We start from the raw sequence: 20,519 nt of genomic DNA, 5'->3' as shown, positions 1-20,519 counted from the left end.
TTTTTTTTTTTTCCAAAGCAATTAATAAACATTTCCTATCTTGTAGAGAATTTCCAGAAATTTTCCAGCCATATAAGGTCATATAAAAGAGTATGGTTCTTTTGTGGTACCTAGAGTATATTTTGACATTGTTGTCTTAGTACCAGAGCTCTGGTGGCATGTAATTTCAGATAGCTTCTGTATATCCACTTACAAGGTTTCTAACATTCATGTAGCCCTCCATACAGTTTCCAGTAATGCATCTGCAAAAAGTCTGGATTGAAATTCAATGTCTTCCATTCTGCTTTATGCTGTCATTGACCTACCACTCTATAACAAATGGCATTCTCGATGTTGATGATATTTGCAAAATTCAATCACGTTTGCTTGGCTACGTCAAATAATGTTAACTGTTTATTGCTTACCAAATCTCTGACCTGCAATCTTTACTACTCTTCAGAGTCCAGTTCTTATGAAAACACATTTCAAATAACTACAAAGAAATGGATTAAAAAAATTATTTTCCATTTGTTCCTCATCCTTTCTCTTCATAAAGTACTTGGCTGTTATCTTTTAAACAACTATGTCAGTTACTTCTACTGCAAATATTTGGGCGAGTGATCATAGCCATAAGTGTTTGCACATCTTCTATCATGACAGGGCTCAAGAAGCAACCATCAGAAAAGCATTGTTGATTTCTATTTGATTAAATTTCTGATCTGTTCTCTAGAAAGCATATATTTTCTCACTAAAAACAAATCTATCCAGGTCTGCTGAAAGATCTAATTTACTATTTCTCTATTTCATTTGATTTGTTCAGAAATGAATATTGTGAATAACTCAAGTTATGAAAAACATTCTATCTTTTTATTTCCTAAAATTTAACTTTTGTGTGGAGACTGCACCACAGTTGCTGTGTCAAGAAACTTTACATTTAGGTAACTCCCTGGTTTCTTATTTTGCTTTTGGAGATTTTTTTTTTCCTTTTTTTTTTTTTTTTTTCCCCTTGAAAACTTTTTATTGAGTTATAGCTGAAATGATTCTCTCTTTGCTAAGCAGTACAAAAACTGACAGCTCTTCAGGAGTCATAAGCTGTCCTGTCCTGCTATTCAGTGCACTAACATTTTTCTGCTCAGTCATTTACTATCTATTTAGGAGCAGAGATGGAAGAACAGACAATTTTAGTTTCCAGTGAAGAACTTTTTAGCTTCTTTGTGTTTCTCCACATGCCGGTAGTGACACGTATAGTGCTCATTAGTTCCACTTCTGTTACAAGCTCCTATTTAGGTGGAAGGCTGTTCTCAAAACAGACAAAACCTGCAAAAGAATGAACAGACTCTTAAATATCTGTGCAGTGACAAAATTTTGTAATGAGAGAAAAGGACGGATAAATGCAGAAGGTAAAAGAAACAAATCTGCATATGATTTGTGAAATAAAAGGTGTGTCCAGATTTAGCTTTTTTTTTTTTTTTTTTTTTTTGGACTGTGTGGTATGATGTGGTATGATGATCTATGATTTTTACCATTATGGAGAATAAAAATAGTTGGTCAAGATTAGAGTCTTGACTCTTGGCTCAGCAAACGTCTTTAATTGTTACTCTTCGTACATTCAAATTAGTTGACAGTAAGCACATATCTGTTGCTAACCCTAATGTTAACACCATATTGCCTGTTGACAGGCTGATGTTTCTCACTTTTCAGCTGAGATCAGTGCCCAAGATCACAGGAATCTGTTTCTAACTGCAAGCAGAGCATTTCTCCCATAAGACATTTGTTGCTAGTGCCCTTTGCTTGTGTCCCAGAAGAAGCTTGGTTCTTGTCTAAGCCAACTTATCAGTTAATTCTATTGGCCACAGTACTGAAAAGTGTCACATAATAAAGCTCTTGTCTCTAATACCACTAGACATCTGAGACTTTCCACTAACTCCTGCATGAGGTCAGACTCCATCTGTGATGCAGTGTCCATTTCCTGTGAAGCCACCTTAGTATCCATCACTGGTTGGACAATGAGAATTGAAGATATTTATTTCATATAGCTCCTGCCATGACTTCAAGAGATGCCAGAAGATCTGCTTCACATCCAGGTGTCTTGTCTGGTTTTGTGGGCTCTTCCCATTCACAGTCTTGAATTAAAAATAAGATCAAGGTAGCATACTTAATTTTATGCTTCAGTAGAATGCAGAGAAAGTACTCACACAGTTTTTCTCACTTGGGCAGTAGCAACTAAATACTTCATCTCAGCTGCTAATTGCCAAATGCTTTACCGTTCATGATGGATGGAAGAGTGAGATCAAGTATCCCTGGGATTGAGTTCTACTTTGTTATATTTATCCTGAAATGCTTCCAGAATTCCTGAAAGGGATCCAGATCAAGGTCAGAAGATTATTTTTTCTTTGAATGATCCTAAATTTAAGATCAATCTCAAGTAAAACATTAACTTAGCAGCACTGAGCAAGACTGTCTTTTAAACGTTTATTTCAACCTGTTCTACAGGATCATCTTTTTCATTTTAGTAGGATTAGGGCATTGAGGATAGCTTTTTCTCCTGTTACTCTGTGCAATTCAGTATTCAATTTGTAATAAAATTCGGCTTGTCAAACCCAATAAATTTAAAGCAGTATAGTCTATTTCTCTATCAGTCCATTTAAAGTGGTAGTCTTTGCACATATTGAGTTATAATTCCTAATAACAAGGAAACAGGTATATATCCTTTCTGTAGTAACTAAACACTGGATGCCAATCTGCCAAGAGCACTTAGCATTCCTGAAAGATTCTTAAGTCTGTTTTTCAAATGACCCTTGAAGGAAATTCAGAGTTAATACATAGGACTTGTAGAAAATCCCTTTGATTATCTATGGAAATAATAGCTATTGCTTATGTCAGAGATAAGAAAGAAACAGCAAAATTGAGACTGGAAAATTAAATCAGGTTGAAAAGTAAAAAGCACATTCTGAAGAACAGAAATTTTCTCCAAGCTCAAATACTTACTCTAAATAAAGGACAAAAGGAGGCATTTTAAAAATTTTTAAGTTTTCTTTTTCTGGGTTCTGAAAAGCACTAAGTTTATACCCCTTTCAAAGAGATTAACCCTTTTCCACAAGTAATTTAAATTAATTAATATTTTTTACCAAAAATAACTTGGTGAGAATTGTCTCTGACATGAATGTTAATTGACAAGTCAGCTGCCTCATTTCTCATTTTCCTCAATGTTAGATTTCTGTTTTTAACATGAGTGACTTTTTGAAGTCCTGTACTTTTATTTTGTAATAGAGTATGAAACTCAAAAGTTTTCGATTCTACCTGTTTCCATGATGTTTCACTAATGTTTGAGACTAGTTCCAGCTTAAAATTATTTCCATGCTTCCCAAAGAATCATGATTATCTTTCTTTTTTTTTTTTTTTTTTTTAATTCAAAGAACACCAGTTATTCCTGAGCCTTCTGATTTCTGTGGCAAGGATAAACAACTGACTAAACAACTAAAAGACCACTTAAATATTTCTTTTCAACAATTGATCTCTGAGTCTCAGGATTTTTCTAGTTGAAGTAATGATTTTCAATACAGATGACTTCTGAATAAATGACATAAGATTATAGTGGAACTGTAACATATATCAAATATTGTGAGAAGCCAGTTCTGCTTAAAATCAGTGAACTGTAAGCGGCTTTGGAAGATCAGCCCCATGTCCAAAGTAAAATGTATACCTGTGTCACTGCTGATTGATGTTTGTCTAGCTTGTTCTTAAAACATCTTATGATTGTTTATGAGAATGTCTCTAAGAAAGTGTCAAAAACCTTATTAAAATCAAGATATATGACATCTTCCCTGTCCACAAAAACCCTCATGTTATAGTACTGTAAAAAGAAGGCAGATTTGTCTGACTTGATTTATTTTTGACATCCATATTGACTTTTACTATCCTCATTGTTATCTAACATTTATACACAGAAATAGATTGTGCTTTTCTAGGAATTGAAATTTGTTTCTCAGGACAATAATTTTACCGAACCTGTCTTCCTCTCCTAGCATGTTCCTTCTCCATTTTAAAAGAAGAGCATTTCCTTCTCTCTAGTTTTCCAGAAAATACTCAATACTTTCAAAAACAGAAACAAAGAAACAAAAAAACAGCTAAAACTGTTTTTTTTTTTTCTTTGCCCTATGTTCAGCTGTTCCAGTTTTGCCCTTATTAGTTCATACATGTTTATAATATATGTCATTAGCCACCCATGCTACTTTTTTCTTTCTTGTTTGCCTTTTTACAAATGTTCAGAGTCAAGAAAGAGCCAACATTTCTCTAACCAGTAGGAAAAAAAATGACTGAATCACATTTCAAAGATAACAAGAAAGAAAAGCTGCTCCAAGCATATTCCAGTGAAATGCTGGATATTCTACAGGTTCATGTATTTGCTTGCCCTGTTATTTCAAATTTATTTCTGGTTATATTAGTTATTTTTAAAATGTCTCATCCACTTTTTTTCATCCTGGTGTAGCAATTAGTAATCAGTTGCACTATTAATACTTCACATTTTAAATCAAAGAAGTCATTTTGGGATGACTCAATTACAATAATTTTGGCATAGGCGAGAACATGATAATTCCTCAAAGGAATCATAGAATCACCACAGTTGGAAAAGACCCCTAAGATCATCTAGTCCAGCCATCCTCCTGCCACCAGTATTTCCCCACTTAATCATGACCCTTAGTACAATGTCTAAATGTTTCTTAAACCTGTCCAGGGATGGTGACACGATCATCTTCCCAAGCAGCCCATTACTATGCAAAGGTATAATTAAAATCAAGAATATATGAAGTGATGAGAGAAAGGCTTTTTGTTTGCCTGTGTTTGTTTTTCCATTTGCTTTAAAAAAGTTAAAATATCATAAGATACCTCAGTGATGTTTGCAAAATTTCAAGTGCAGTAAAAAATTGAGGATTTGTCCTATTTCATTTTTCTTTGCTTTAAATCTCAATATAATATAAAAATAAGAAGTTATTATCCAGTCCTATCTGAAGAGAGTGGTCGCCCACAATCTTTGTACAAAATAGAAAGCCACATTGCTCAGCTACTCACTATAACTGAAGTTTTGAAAATGCTTAGTCTAGCCTTAAAAAAAAACAGAAGAAAATAAAAGCTAGTGAACATTACAGTAGAAACCACTTACCTTGTGGTTATAAACTTAACATCCTGTCTGACACATACTCATCCTCAATAAGGGATGTAAGGGAGAAATATAGACTTATAATCAGTCAAATTATGAAATCAAAAAGACTCTGGATACTTTGATACATTCTAATTAGAGGAAAAAATTCAAGGTGTAATCTTGTCATCAAGTGCTGTAATTCTGTCAGATCTCACAAGTAAAGTGTAATTGGGCCATGATAGCACTGGATGATCTGCATGAAGGAAAAAAGGTCAGAAAGAGTGATTCTACAGTTTGCGACTGAGATTAGTACTTACCACTTCTTCAGTTAAAAAAATAAAAGTATTCTCATTTTAAAAGCCTACCAAGTAATAAAGAATGGCCCGCTACCTCTCAGGAAATTTTGTTTTCAAGACTTTGTGTCTTTTAAAGAAAATAAAAATCCTTATATAATTTTAAAGAAAATATCATACACTCTCTTGGGAATTCTTGTTTTTCTAGGAGTGCTCTGTACTCCCCTGAAACATGCTAGAGTGCTTTCTGTTTTAGACTAGTGGCAGAAGGCATTTCATTCCCTCAGCCCTGCAGCAGCAGCTCTCAATTCAGTTCATGCACCTTCTATGATGGAATAAGTTACAAAGAACCATAAGAAATTTTATAATGTCTCAATGCCCAATGTCTTTAGATTACCCTGCTGATGTAAAGTGGTGATTGTATGTACACAAACATATATACACCTGTATTAGCATATGTTGACATATGTAGTATATGTGTATAATACATAATAATTTATTCTATTTATAAATGCTTACAAATATGCTTATTATGCTTATTATAAAGAGAATGGATGAGAAAAGAAAGGAAAGGAACATTTCAACTATTTACAAAATTCTTATTTCTCCTTCATGTCAGTGTTTTTCCTGACAAGCTTACTCAGGGTCTTCAGCTACATTTTCTCTACATCTCAAAGGACCTCTTACAGAGATGCTGGATAGCATTTCTTTCTCAGAGTCTTCAAGATATTCTTTCAAATTCTGTCTTCCTCCCTCAAAGTCTATTCACGAAAATAGCTCTTGGGATGTACACATGTCACCAGCTCTACTTAACTAGTCTATTATTAACCACCTGATTAAATGAGGGAAAGGAATAAATGCTTCCTGGTGACTCACTCCTTATATCTTACAGAACATAAATAATAACATAATAAAAAATAACAGAATAAAAATAAAACAACAAGCATTCTTGATATCTAAGTAAGATTGATGTATTTAGCCCTTGACTGTAAGACAAAATACAAACAAATTGAACTGATCTGATATGTTTCTGAAATGCTTCTTAGCACGCAGACACCAATGTGGTAAATATCCAAATGTACAAACACAAGAATATGTATAGATAAGAAATACTTTCTCTGTTCTGCAACCATATATGACTTGTTTTAATAATGTAACATTTTCTTTACCTGTATAAATGGAAAAATGAAAGCAATATAGAAACCAAATTTTGTTTTCATACATTTTAAATAGTATCAAGTTTCAGTGAACTAAAGTTGCTTAATGAATAGAATTGTGCAAGTTAGACATCAAATCCTCTTACAGTAGCTTTTCCAAAGAGAAAGCTAACAGCAAAACTTGCTTCGCAGGAAATGCATGCTTAAATTAGTTAACACTTTGTTTGACTCCAATGAAAAAATATCATTCACTGTTTGTCACTCCATCTTCAAACTGTGAAAGATCTAAAGTTCAATTCTTTTCAAATACAGAATTGTGAAAAATGCATTTCCATGAAACATGTGGAGGAGATATAGAAGAATCTGAAGATTTATTTTTTGAGCTGTTTTTTAATAAGAAAGATCTGCACTGATTTACTTTAGTTTTACTAAGGTAGTTTATTCAAGTTTAAAGAGATTTTGTTTATCTCTATTGCTAATACAAGCATGGTAACTAGTAAATCTAATTCTGTAACTACAATTTGGTTAACAATTTTTATGGCAAACATTTTATAATAAAATTACATATCTATTTTTCCTGCTTTAAAAATTCCATTCCAAAAGGAATGAAAAGAATAAAAGATTTATATTTTTTTATTAAAATGAGCAAATATAATCCCCAAAGTAGTGCACTGAATAAGAAGGTGTCATCTTTAAACAGTAAGTTTTATGATTATCACATTTCTCATTATTACTATCTTTAAGGATAAGCAGAGATTAAAAGACTCTGAACACAGGAGAAAGAGCTGAACACTGTAGCAATTTCATGCAATTTAATATGATCTAATCTCCACTCTTGGTCTCTGGAAATAAAAAGTGTAATATCTTAAAAATCATGCTCTTGTAATCAGCATTTTAACTAAATAATGGTTTTGGTTCACAAGATATTCTCTATTTTATCCTGAAAATAGATTATTTTCATGTTAATTAGGTTCTCAATGCGTTTACTATGAACAGAGTTTTTATAGACTCCTTTTCAATTTAATTAAACCAGATTTTCATTCCTCTCTTCATATAATATGCCACAGTTAGAAGACCAGGAATATGACAGTAGCCAAAAGTCAAATCTGAGAAAGATTCCCAAGAACACAGAAAAAAAATAAAATAAACATATATATTGTGAATAATTTATTTACTGGGATAATTTATCGATCTTGTAAAGATTTTTAACACTTAAAGTAAGACTGAAACTTGATTCAAGTACCTGGTATTTAAACTATGACCTTAAAATCACTTTATTTAGACACATCTGTAAATTTTAATCTCATAGCTAAACTGCTTTATTTTATTTAAATGGTATTTTACAAAACATACTCAAGACAGCTTCAAGAGTACTAAGTATCTTGGCATGCACTCAAGCCTTGCACATCATGGGAACCAAAAATAGTATTTAATTTTCTCCTTCAATCTGTTTTAGAAGGAATAGCAAATAAAAAATAAACAATAAAAGATGTAAATGATAAATAATAAATAAATAATACAAAGAGTAACAGGACTGATTTCTTTTTAAAAGCATTTTAGATATGTCTGGAATTTCAGACACTGTCAGAGAAATATGTGATTTGGAGCTTTTCTTTAATAGTCTTACTGATTTTATTTTATTTTTTTTAGGAAATAAAAGCAGTATTTAGCAGAAGTGAATGCACTTCATTGAGTGTATTCAAATGTCATCCTTTAAAGTGCAGAAGAGGGCCATAACCATAGGGATCTCATGGAGAAGAAAAAAAAAAAAATTACAGTAGGGATATGAATATTACCTTCCATTTTGAAAAGAGTATGATCAAAAAACAAGTAGAAAAAAGAATGTAAACCTATTAAGTTACAAATTCAAAGTTCTCGGGAAAGAAAATTGGCCTGGTGATTTCATTTAGCTACAGAAATGCAAATGTAATTGCCCATGTTGTGTGAGGGGTAAAGAGTTCTTTTCAGGCTTACTGGAAAACATCCTTTCTTTCCAACATAAGGGTAGCTATAAAATTCTTCTTAGTCAAAAGAGAAAAGCTCCTTAACTAGGGGCTTGATGCAATTCCAGATGAAATTTTTCTCAATTCAATTAGTCTTAGAAAGAAGCCATAGATGGATGTCACCTAAAATTCACAAAAGTTTTTGAACAGGAGGGTTTTCTCAGATAAATCAAAGTGGTTTCAACCATTTTAAGTGTGTGAAGTGTCAAAGCGTGTATTTTAAATGTCAGTGTATTCATCTATCAAAGAGATGAGCTAAATTCTCATTTTGGTAAAACAGAAAAGATAGTTTAGTGAAGATATTTTTGGTTAAATATTTTTGACCATTAATTTTCTTGTTCTATTATACTTTAAAGGACAGCACTAGAGAATGGATAAGGGATAATGATAACTATGTAAATTTGTATAAGGAACATGCTCTTCATAGTCATATTAAAATTAGAGCACAATTTTAAGTTAACTAATCCAAGGGTTCCAAGACCTTTTCTTGATGACTGTAAAGGAAAAGATTATAAAGCACAGTTACTCACAGAAAGTAACTGTTTCTTAAAATTTGTCAGATATTCTGTTTGATGGTTATATGTGCATGTGTTTTCACTCTACCAGAGACCTTCTCAGTCCACATTGCTCTTTATAAAGAAGTTTTAAATGTCTGAAGATTTTCTATCTCCTTTTAGGAGAAGGGATTTCTGGGGTTTGTGAGTTCTGGTTTGTTTTTTGGGTTGGAGGAGGGTGAGCTCAGTTTTTAACTGTTTAAATGCCAAAATAAGCTATTTCCAACTTTATTGTACATTTTTGATATGGTATCTTGGTATGTAACAATCTGAATTATTTCTTGTACTGCATATCTCTTATATACTTAATTTGCCTGAGGATTTTTTAAAAGGCCATTTATTCTGTCTTTCAGATCATGCAAGCCCTAGACTCCCCTCTCTCATAGAAGTATGTATAAGGAGTAATTCAATTGAAATTAATAAAATATAGAAGGAGACTTTCTGCTATTGTTTGTAGGCTGTTATATAGAGGAGATTAAAAGAAGAATTGAAATGATTGGAAAGACCTTTAAGTCTTCAAATATAACACTCCAATGTGGGAAAAGGATAACTGAAAATAGTTTTTTGAGATTATAAATGCTTTCACAGAAATATGCTGTCAATTCGACTTTTTCCTTTGCTGAAATAAGCAAAATAATTTTGTCTAAAGTCAGGTTGGACAGCATCAGTCTGTATCTCAGTGCTTCTAGCACTTCTCAGAAGGTATTAATGTCCCTTGTAGCTGTATTCTCTGGAATGTAACAGTCTTTTTCCTGACATGATATTTTCTGCCTTCACCCAGGTTAAGTACTATTGAAGAAAGACTTGAACTCTTTAATTAATATAATTTCTAATACTTCTATAAAAAGCCTGCAGGCTATGGATTTAAAATGTTTTGGTATTCAGAACTACGCTGAAAGGACTACTGGCCAAATCCTAACTCCAAATGGTGAAAAAATATGTATTGTGTTAATTCATGAAAGTTGTTATTAGAATAAAATAGGAATTTTATAACAAATACTATACATTTTTATTTTTATTTAATGTTCTGCCCAGACATGTTCTTCCTGGGCTGATAGTTAATTGCAGTTTTGGTTTTGACCGTTTTCAGTTGTGAAAAGCTGTTTGATTGTTCTGAGATATGCAACAATGGAGCAATGAAACAGACATTTAGTTCTCCTGTGAAGTCTGGACTTTATCAGCAATAGGTAATGAATCTTGACAGTTAATCATTATATGGTTTTGTGTGTCTGTGAATACGTCTACCTCTTTATCTATTTATAATGAGAGAAGGAATATAATGTCTATTGTACAAGAATAATACAGTACCTCATGCTGTCTACAAGTATACTATTTGAATAAAAGATAAATTAAAAGATAAAATATTCAAAAATAAGCATTTTTCATATAGTTATTTATTGAAAACTGAAATTTGTATAGTAGCAAATACAGCCACTGTCCACGGAACTTCCCACTTTAAAACCATAAATCTTCTCAAAGTGAAAAACTAGACTTCTAATTCACTGCATGGACACAGTACTGGTATTTATGAAGGAAAATCATCTTAGAGATACTACTTCCATGCATAGTTCTGAACTTTTTCCAGAAAGTTCACTGAATATTTTTTGGCCAGAGCTATTCAATCTTGACTATTTTCACACCAAGAATTAGTACAAACTCAATATTTTATAAAAATATTGTGGCTGAAGAATGAGCTTTCTTGTATTATTATTTTTAATGAAAATAATCACTTCTGAGATGGAAATAAATGATTCTTAGCCACACTGTGCTTTTAGTTTTGTTGATCTGAGTGAAACTATGATTTGACAGCTGCTGAGAGAACTGTTCAGTCTATACTCAGTATAAATCCCTGAAATATGAGTTTGTAGAGGCTACCAAGCACTCTTCATGTTCTATAGCAATGTGTTGAGATACATTTTATGTGGGAATACAGCTAAAATACCTTCTTTAAATCAGCACTGTCTACATAGATTTCAATTTTGTGCACTGTGTGTGTGTGTGAATTGGAAGAGTAAGGCTAATGACAAATAAATGAATGAATTCCATCATTTTGGAACATATATTGTCTTTTCTCTTCACAAATTGTATGAAAGAAGAAACTGAATATTTTCTCCTTTTTGTACCCTGTAGAGGAATCCAGTGTAGCAATAGAAATCAACAGTTCAGAAGGTGGGATGCTATCATATTGACATTGATGATAGGTCTACACAGTGGAAGAACTGAATGAAGTCTTGTGATACAAAGACTCATTGTATCACAACAAAAGATACATGGCCTCTTCTTTCTCAAAAGAAAAATCATACAAAAGAAAGTGTAACTTTAAAAATTATTATTAAGACTATCATCAGCAGTGTACACTTCAAGTAATACAAGTTCCCTTTTGCATCTTTTTGTTTCTGATAATTTCCATAATATGCATATTTACACGTACATAAAAGAAATAAATTTATATTTATCCACGTCTCAAACTTGTTTTGTCCAATATTAACTTTTGTTCCAAATTTGTTATTTTTATTTATTATATTTTCAGAATTAGAATAAGTAATGAAATTGATTAGAACAAGTTGTTAAAGATAACAGCAGAAGCATAATTTAATATTAAACTAGAAGCAAAAAAAACACTTCAAAACAGGTAAGATTTTAAATGTTTGAGTACTTGAAGTTGTACACATGCAGTGTTTATGAATTTATTGTATTTTTATTTTACAGAGCATACAAAATATTTGTATGCTACAGAGTAGTAGCTCTTGTGGAATATATTTGAATAAAAAACCTTTAAATGCATCATTTTTCGAGTTAGTGCTATAAACCATGTCTTATTGTGACACTTACTTTTAAACAAAACAAACTATGGGAATTTAAGATTTCATTAATGTTGCTTTTACAGTATAAGTGTTGCGATAGTCTGTTATAGAACCAGTTAAGAATCTATGACAGAAAAACTAATATTAGCATGTGGGAAGAAACAAATTGGTAACAAATCTGTCATCTGTATTAGGATCATAATATGTGCAGACTCTGAAATACTCAGTACGATTCAAAGATTTCATATTTAATTAAATGAACATATGTTGAAGACATCTTCAGAATTGTGACATTATAAGCCAATGTGGTCAGAAAGAAAATAAGCAAAAGAGGAGAGGTGAGGTGAAGGTAAGATGGTTGTATGTGTGTTTGCATTGGCTTTTGCACCTTCACATTGTGAATCCTTCAGGCTGTGCCTGCCAAAATGTACGTTTTATTAGATAAGAAATCTAGGATGCGTGTTTTTAAAAAAGAGGGAGTTTTCCTCTAGAATAGGAGGATTTTGAAGAGGTCCTTCAGACAAGCAGGTCTGGCTTTTGCTATTAGGTTGCTGTGTAGATCTTCCATATTTTTCCAGTGTAAATCAAGTTGAGAAGGGAATTTGTTTTAAACTGCCTTCAACATTTCCCACGACAAAGGATTCCTCTAGGATATCCTTTAAAAGACAGCACTCTGGAGCTGGAAATTGGTGACTTTTCTGTGAAATACCTTAGAGACCCTTAGCTGACAATGAGATGGGGCTATCCCTGCTTTTTTTATTTTATTTTTTTAGTTTGTAGTTTTATTTTGACATTTTGCTTTCTAAACAACTGTTTAATCTCCGCTTTTCCATAATGAGTTGGCTATTTTTATTTTTAGGCTGATTTAGCATTCAAAGCATTGTAAATGAAAAGGAAAAACTGCTGATGCTTTTGTTTCTGCAGACGAAATCAATCCAAAAAAACAATCCCCAATCCTTGGACGCCCGCAGTCAAAGATAAATTTTGGAATTTCAGAGGTAAATTTGCTTTCAGGATAAAAGATTCTGTGTAAAGTCTGGCAGCAAGGGTAGGAAGATCAATCTTCTCTCTCAAGGATTGTCTAAGCATTAGCTCCACGTAAGAACAAGCATTTGAAAGTGTGACTTTGCAGAACCCCTTTCAAGCATAGAAGATCTAGCTAATTCTGCCCACTGACAGCATCAAGTTGTAAAGCAAAAGTGAATACATAGATGCTGATTGGAATTAGCATTATCTTTGCTTCAGTTCTTTCTCTGAAGTTTTATAGGTTCAATCTATATGTTACCAATGGAAAGGAATAGATGGGAGAAAAGGAAATACTTCTAAACTTCTCAGTTATTGTTAAATTACTGGTGAAATTATATTGTTTCAAATTAATTCATTTTACTTGTCATTGTTCACCCTGATGGGATATTCATCATCTACCTGAGCAGTTCTAGAATGGTTCTAGAGGGGTGGCCAGCAGGGACAGGAAAGTGATTGTCCCCCTCTACTCTGCACTTTGAGGCCCCATCAGTACTGTGTCCAGGTCTGGAGCTCCCAGTACAAAAAAGACAGGGGGCTGTTGGAGAGGGTCCAGAGGAGAGCCACGAAGATGATCAGAGGACTGAAGCACCTCCCCTATGAAGACAGGCTGAGGGAGCTTGGCTTGTTCTGCCTGAAGAAAAGAAGGCTGCGGGGTGACCTGATTGCAGCCTTTCAGTACCTAAAGGGAGCCTACAGAGGGGAGGGGAATCAACTCTTTGAAAGGGCAGATAACTGCAGGACAAGGGGAAATGGTTTTAAGTTGAGGAAGGGAAGATTTAGGTTGGATGTCAGGGGGAAGTTCTTTACAGAGAGAGTGGTGAAATGCTGGAACAGGCTGCCCAGAGAGGTTGTAAGTGCCCCATCCCTGGAGGTGTTCAAGGCCAGATTGGATGGGGTCCTGGGCAGCCTGGTCTAGCATTAAGTGAGGAGGTTGGTGGCCCTGCATGTGGCAGGGGGGATTGGAGCTTCATGATCCTTGAGGTCCCTTCCAACCCGGGCCATTTTGTGATTCTATGATTCTGTGATTCTGTGTTTTTGTTGTTGTTGTCATTTGTTTGGTTTTTTGTGTGTCTTATTTTGGTTTCCAAATGAACTTACCTGCAACTTGATTTCACATCTTTGTGTCTATATATATATATATATATATATATATATATATATATATATATGTGGATGAACATTGCTTTCCTGCTTGGCCTACTGTTTCAGAATGTTACTATGGAAACCATCAAATATTTCCTTTCTACCCAGAATATAAGCACATTTAAGAAAATCAAAATCAAAACCATTCTTTGCTAATCTACTTCCATGTCTATAAGCATTAAGGAGGTTTTCACTACAGAAGATCCTTTCACTTGGCGCAAATGAAATTCAATCAACAGTTCTCAGGGAACAACTGTAGCTAAGGATAGTGAATGGATAAATTCCTCATGACATGTTAGTGTAGCATGTTTGAGTTAATAGGTCTCTTAATGATAGAGGAAGAACACTTTGAAGGTAAGAGAAGAGTTTTGCACAGCTTCTCAAGACCTGGTAAATGTTAAATTGAGGGAGTGCTGGGGGTATGGAACAAATGCCTAAATGTCTCTCAAATTTTAAACAATATTTTTTGTTAGTTTTAATTTTTTATCTCTCTCTCTCTTTTTATTTTAATTATGTCTTCATATTTCCAAACCTGCACCTTCTTACTTTCCCTCACTTCACAACTTTGTGTCCCCAATTTCAACAAGTACCTTTTCAAAGCATCAGATTTTTCCCTCTTCTACTTTATGCTATTCAATAGATATTTAACAGCTATTTTTATTCTATGCCCTCTTTCAGAAGGTTTCCTTTTTTTTTTTTTTTTTTTTGAAAACCAGTAAAAGAAGTTTAGCTTCTAGAATAGAAGTGTAACTTCTATTTCTTAAATAAAATGAGAGACAAGTCTTACTGAATTATTGGAATTGATTTAAGGAGTTGCTTTTTTTGTTTTCCTTCACAGACTCCTTTTGTAAGTTTGCTATTTTTGCTGGAGGAGTCTACAAAGTAGATGTGCTCTTCAGCTGCTTTGTCAGACTAAGCTATCTATATTGTCCTGTTTTAGAGCTGTAGATGGACTTATACATACGTGATCCTGGCTGAAAAATTCTGTGGGGTATAGAGATTACCCTCTCAGGCAAAGTGGTGTAAAATAATTTGGGACTGCTATTTTCTTAATTTCCATAGGACCATTTCATGAGCTGAAAGAGAAATGGAAAGATTACTTTTTACTTTAGTTGATGATGGAAGACTAAAAAATGAATTAATTTTCAGATTCTTGAGATAGTTGCATAACCTGTTACATCTGTAAAGACAGTTTCAAAACATCTGAATTTAAACTTACAAAGCTTTATTTCATGTAATCATTAAAAGAAAATGATTGCCTGTCAAGCAAGTTTAGAATTTTCAGTCATTAAGAGATGAGAAGGCTGTATCTAGAACTTAAATTCCATAAGAAAATAGAAGAAATAATAATAATTAAAAAAAACCTGTTACATCTCCTTTGTGCTTTCTGTATGTTAGAAAGAGTTGGGCAAAGAGAAAAAAATATTCATTTAAAATTCAAGAATCTAACAATTTGTGTGAATTATCAAGTGATTTTCATGGTAGGTCTACACTCAAAATTGTCGTTCTGACACAAAAAATATTTAAGCCTTCCCTCCTTGTGCATTATTTTCAAAAGAACTGTCAATAGAACAATTGTTGATTAACTCAGTTAAGAAGCTGAAACCATGAGAAAACTATACTATATAAAAATCAAATTCATTATTTCAGCCAACTTGTGGTTCATGAACCCATACACAGATCCCTAATGCCTGCAGTCCCGAAGCTTTAACCTATACCTGATTTTTATATCTTCACAGAATCAAAGGATGGTTGAAGTTAATCTTCTCTGGAGAATAGTGCAGCTCTCCCACTCGAGATCAACTAGAACAAGTTGCTCAGGGTCACATACAGGTGGGTTTTGAATATCTATGATTATGGTTGCATGTGGCAAATTTGTTATCCAATGAGGTGTTTAGAATTCTTAATGATACAGCTGAGGTTGGATGGAATTGATATGAGGGATGAGTGAAAGATCTTGATTTTAAAATATTACACAAAATTTAGTAATCTGGCACCTTTAAATTTTTCGCTACATGACTGTGAAATCAAAATGAATTCAACAGGTAATTACAATGGTTAATTAAAAGCTATTATGATGATCTGTATATAAAGTACCCATTTACTGTAAAACTCAAGACACAGTAGCACATCGTTAAAAACAAAACAGATGCATAGTAAAATGCATAGTTTAAAAAATTCATTTAAATTTCAATTGTTTACTGAGATTAATATATCTATTTATAAAGTAAATGATAATGTGGAGACTGGTGAAGAAGATACACAAAGTCTCAAACAAAATCACTATGACTTGAACCCATCAACCACATAATGTACTCAGTCAATTACAGAATTGTTTTCCATTTTTATTCTGTAGTGCCTTTCCTTGTACTGCCAATGAGTAACTTGAAATTGAATGAATAAATCTGTCACAGTGATCCACAGACCACAGTAGAGTATCCACGCAAAGATGAACATCTCTAGGGTCCCAATCCAAAACGCAGTGCAAGGAGCAGAAAGACTGCTAAAGTTTTTGGATTAGACTTTACTGAGGTACTTGGTCTGTAATATGTAATGCCATGTTAGCGATGACAGGAGAGAAATTAGTTTTTCCTTTGAACATTTTTTTTCTCTGTAGGTGGCACCATATAGCATTTTTCATTTGAGGCAGGGATCGACTTCAGCAGTTTTATTATTACTGTGCACAGTTTACCACAGAACTCCAGTACCCTCACAGAAAAAGATTAGATTTCCCACAACTGGTTATAACAATGTGAAACTCAGCATTTTCTATTCAGACAGGCCAAATCTTTTACATGGTTCAGCACACAGTATTTTAGGCACTTGGATTAACGTAAATGAAAAACAACAACAAAAAAATCATAACTATGGATTTTCTAGAATTTTATCACAAAATTATAAATCAACTACTTAGGTATGTACTTAGCTAAATCTAGCACACATTTCAGATTAGCTAGTAAAGTCTTGCAGTTCTACTGCCAGATAAGTACTTCCACTGACTGTAGCATTCCTGTTTTGGCATTTCTGTATATCCCGGGAAGAAAACTCCGTAGGTCTTACTTGTAATACAACAGATCAAACTGAAGGTGTTGTTTGATGTAAGCTAAAAAACTGGATTCAGTAAATTCAAATCCACAAAATTTGATACACAGAGAAACAGGGAGGAGCATGTACCTATTATTCTGCCTCTGAGAAATTGCTACTTACAGAAATTATAACCAGGAAGTGTCACACAGGCAATATGGATAGCTTTTAATCTATAGGGAAAGGGAGGTGGGAAAAAATGTCACTACCTTGAAAACATATGGCTACGTTTTTCTATCCTTTTGAAAATCTGTCTTTGAGGTAGGTGCTAACAAAAAATTTAAAGATGAGTTGTCTTGAGCTCATATCCTTCTGAACAGTAGTTGTATAGGAAAAAAACCCCTCTCATCTCATAGCGATGTTTTCCTAAATGGCTTTGTTATGTGAAAGATTTAGTATTACCTTTTTTACCTTTTACCTTTTACCTTTATTATTATTATTATTATTGTTATTGTTACTTGTAGCTTTAAGGTAAATTACCTTATGGTAGCTTGGTGGAAGATTTATTTACATTTTTAAGGAAAATATTAATGAATGTCCTGGTTTCAGCTGGGAAAGAGTTGATTTTCTTCATAGTCTTGTACGGTGCTATGTTTTGGCATTAGGAGAAAAAAAAAAAAACCTAATGTTGATAACACACTGGTGTTTCAACTGTTGCTGAGCAGTGCTGAATAAAACCAAGAATGTTTCAGTTTGAAAAGCTGAAAGCTTTTCCTACTGTTCTGCTAGTGAGGGACTGGAGAATACAAAGTGATGGGAGAGGACAGAACCAGGACAGCTGATCAAAACTGACTTAAGGGATATTCCATATCATATGACATCATGTGAAAAAAATGATAATATTATATTTAGGGAAGTTGGCTGGGGGACAGATGCTGCTCAGGGGTGGCTGGGCACTTGTCAGCAGATGCTGAGCAATTGCTTTGTGCATAACTTGCTTTGTAATTACGCATATACATATTATAATTGTTGTTATTTCTTTCTTCCTTTCCCATCTTAGTAAGTAGTTTGTAATCTCAACCTATGAGTTTTATCTATTTTTTCCAAATTTCTACGCCATTCTACTGGCAGGCAAAGGAGTGAGAAAAAGGCTGTGTGTTTAGCTGCTTGTTGGGTTGAACTATAACAACGAATCAGCTACAGAAAGAAAGAAATCAGCAAAATGTTAACACCTAGTGTTAATGTTGATTCTTAAGACCTAAGTTTAATTCCCTGTTCCATTTCAGCCTTATGTAACATGCCAAGATACTTTGAATGTTACAAAAATCTGCTTAGAGTTGTAGTCTTTTATTTAACAAGGACATTGAAAATGTTGTTAGAATTGGCAAAGATCATAGAATCATAGAATGACATGAATTGGAAAGAATCTTAAAGATTATCTATTTCCAACTCCTCTGCCACGGGCAGGAATACCTTACATTATATCAGTTTAGTCAAAGCCTTGTTCAGTCTGGCCTTGAAAAATTCCAGGGATGGAGTTTGCACAGCTTCTCTGGTTGTTCTTTTCCAGTGCTTCAACAACCTCACAGTAAATTAATTACTTCCTTATATCTAATCTAAATCAACTCTCTCTATTCATTTAACACTATTACCTCTTGTCCTGTCACTATACTCCCTGATAGACAGTCACAATTCCAATTCCATCAGTTCTCATTCAGCTATGGATCCACCTCTATGGGCTCTCTGTTACTCACAGGCTGGTCCTTCTCCATGTACTTGATGATGCTGAGCCTGTTTATCAGCCGCTTCTTGTTTGGAAGGGAATCTGTACTATTTCCTTGGAAGAAAAAGCACTAGTCTATCCAGTATGAAGATAGGTTCCCATTGGTGTTACTTACTCAATGACTAGAGTTCTTTCTGTTTGCAGGCTTCCCTTTTTTATAGGTCTCAGAACAGAAGGCATTGAGGTAGCTTGTGACATCAGGCCATGGTGATGAGATTCTAACTGTGTCCCATGGTCACCAGAACATGGCAGTGTTGGAAGTTGGAGCCTGTGACTGGAGTCATCCCAGTTATGAAGGAGGAAAGGCAAGGGTGCTGACGGTCCCCTTCCTAGGAATGGCTTCCCAGTGACATTTCTCTTGAATGACTTTCCCTTGGCCAAGTTATGAGGTGTCCAGCTCCCTCTTTCTGTGGTTCTTTTGATGCCAACAGTGTCCCTGCAGAGTTGGAGGGTCTCCACTATCCTCAGGTGCCCAGCTAACTGTGAATGCAGCTGTTCTGGTGCCTAACAGTAATGATGAGGGGACAAAGCATACCAATATCCTGAAGGCAGCCCCAAGGAATCTCTCTTGTTGTATCTCTATGCCATTCCCTTGGGTGCTATTGCTTTCACCAGAGTGGAAATCAGCACTACCCTTCTGCTCCCCTCATGAGGAGCTGTAGTCCACCATGAGGCCTCCCCTCAGACTTTTCCTCTCTGGACTGAACTAACCAAGGGACCTCAGCCACTCCTCATATACTTTTGCCCTCTATAACTTTCAACATCTTCATAGCCTGTCTTTTGGATATTCTCTAATAGTTTTATCTCCTTCTTACACTGTGGCACCCAAACCTGTACCCAGTGCTGGAAGTGAGGCTGCACAGCATGGGGAACAGCAAGACAACCCCTCCCCTTACCTGGCAGGTAGCGTTGAGTCTGATGCATCCCAGGGTACTGTTGGCCCTTGGGGCTGCAAAGGCATACTGCTGGCTCATATTCAACTTGCTGTCAGCGAGAATCCCCAGATCCCTTTATGCAGGGCTGCTCTCAGCCTCTTGTCCCCCAGTCTGTACATATAGCCACGGTTGTCCCATCCTGGTGCAAAACATGGCACTTGCTCTCGTTTCTTTGTTACTTTATACAAGGTACCACTTTGTTGCTTGCGTGTTATACAGAGACCAAGAAAGTTATGAATTTGATAGTTGGACTTGATGATCGTGAATGTCTTTTCCAACCTAAATAATTCTATGATTGTAAGATATTGATCAGTCTGTCAAAAGTGAGAAATTCTGTAGAGATCTTTAAGAATCAGCAAGCTAGGGGAAAATAAATAAATAAATAAATAAATAAATAAATAACTTCAATCAAAATTATGTGCAAGGTTTCAAAATCACCAATTTGTATTTAAGTATATAAATTCTCCATAGGCCTACTTCATGTGGCCAAGTCCTTTTTTTCTGATGTGGTATCTCTTATTATATATCTGCTTCTTCCACTTTTTTTCTGGGGGATATCACAGAGGATTTTGCAAGAGATATGCAGTCATAAGTCTATCTCCATTCATCTGCAGACAGGATTTGGTCTGCTCTGAAAGATCTGATAACTTCATCAACTCCTGTCTAAACAGAGAAAAT

The 20,519-nt window shown here is 34.3% G+C and overlaps 1 long non-coding RNA gene across 2 annotated transcripts; it reads right to left on the bottom strand.

Annotated features, from left to right (window-relative positions):
• Window positions 1–977: 977 nt before the first annotated feature.
• LOC116226557 (uncharacterized) lies at window positions 978–19,099 on the bottom strand. Of its 2 annotated transcripts, none has more exons than XR_004166361.2 (4): window positions 19,022–19,099; window positions 15,064–15,175; window positions 2,175–2,331; window positions 978–1,296 (listed from the first exon to the last, which is right to left on the bottom strand). It is a non-coding gene; the product is annotated as an uncharacterized LOC116226557 (long non-coding RNA). The 2 variants fall into 2 exon arrangements; XR_016465449.1 differs by having other exon boundaries at window positions 18,878–19,057.
• Window positions 19,100–20,519: the final 1,420 nt, after the last annotated feature.

This window comes from Phasianus colchicus, chromosome 3 (genome assembly GCF_987193195.1).
Source record: "Phasianus colchicus chromosome 3, bPhaCol1.hap1.1, whole genome shotgun sequence".
NCBI lineage: Eukaryota > Metazoa > Chordata > Aves > Galliformes > Phasianidae > Phasianus > Phasianus colchicus.
The sequence above is the reverse complement of the archived record's forward strand: the minus strand, read 5'-3'. Positions and strand labels throughout refer to the sequence as shown.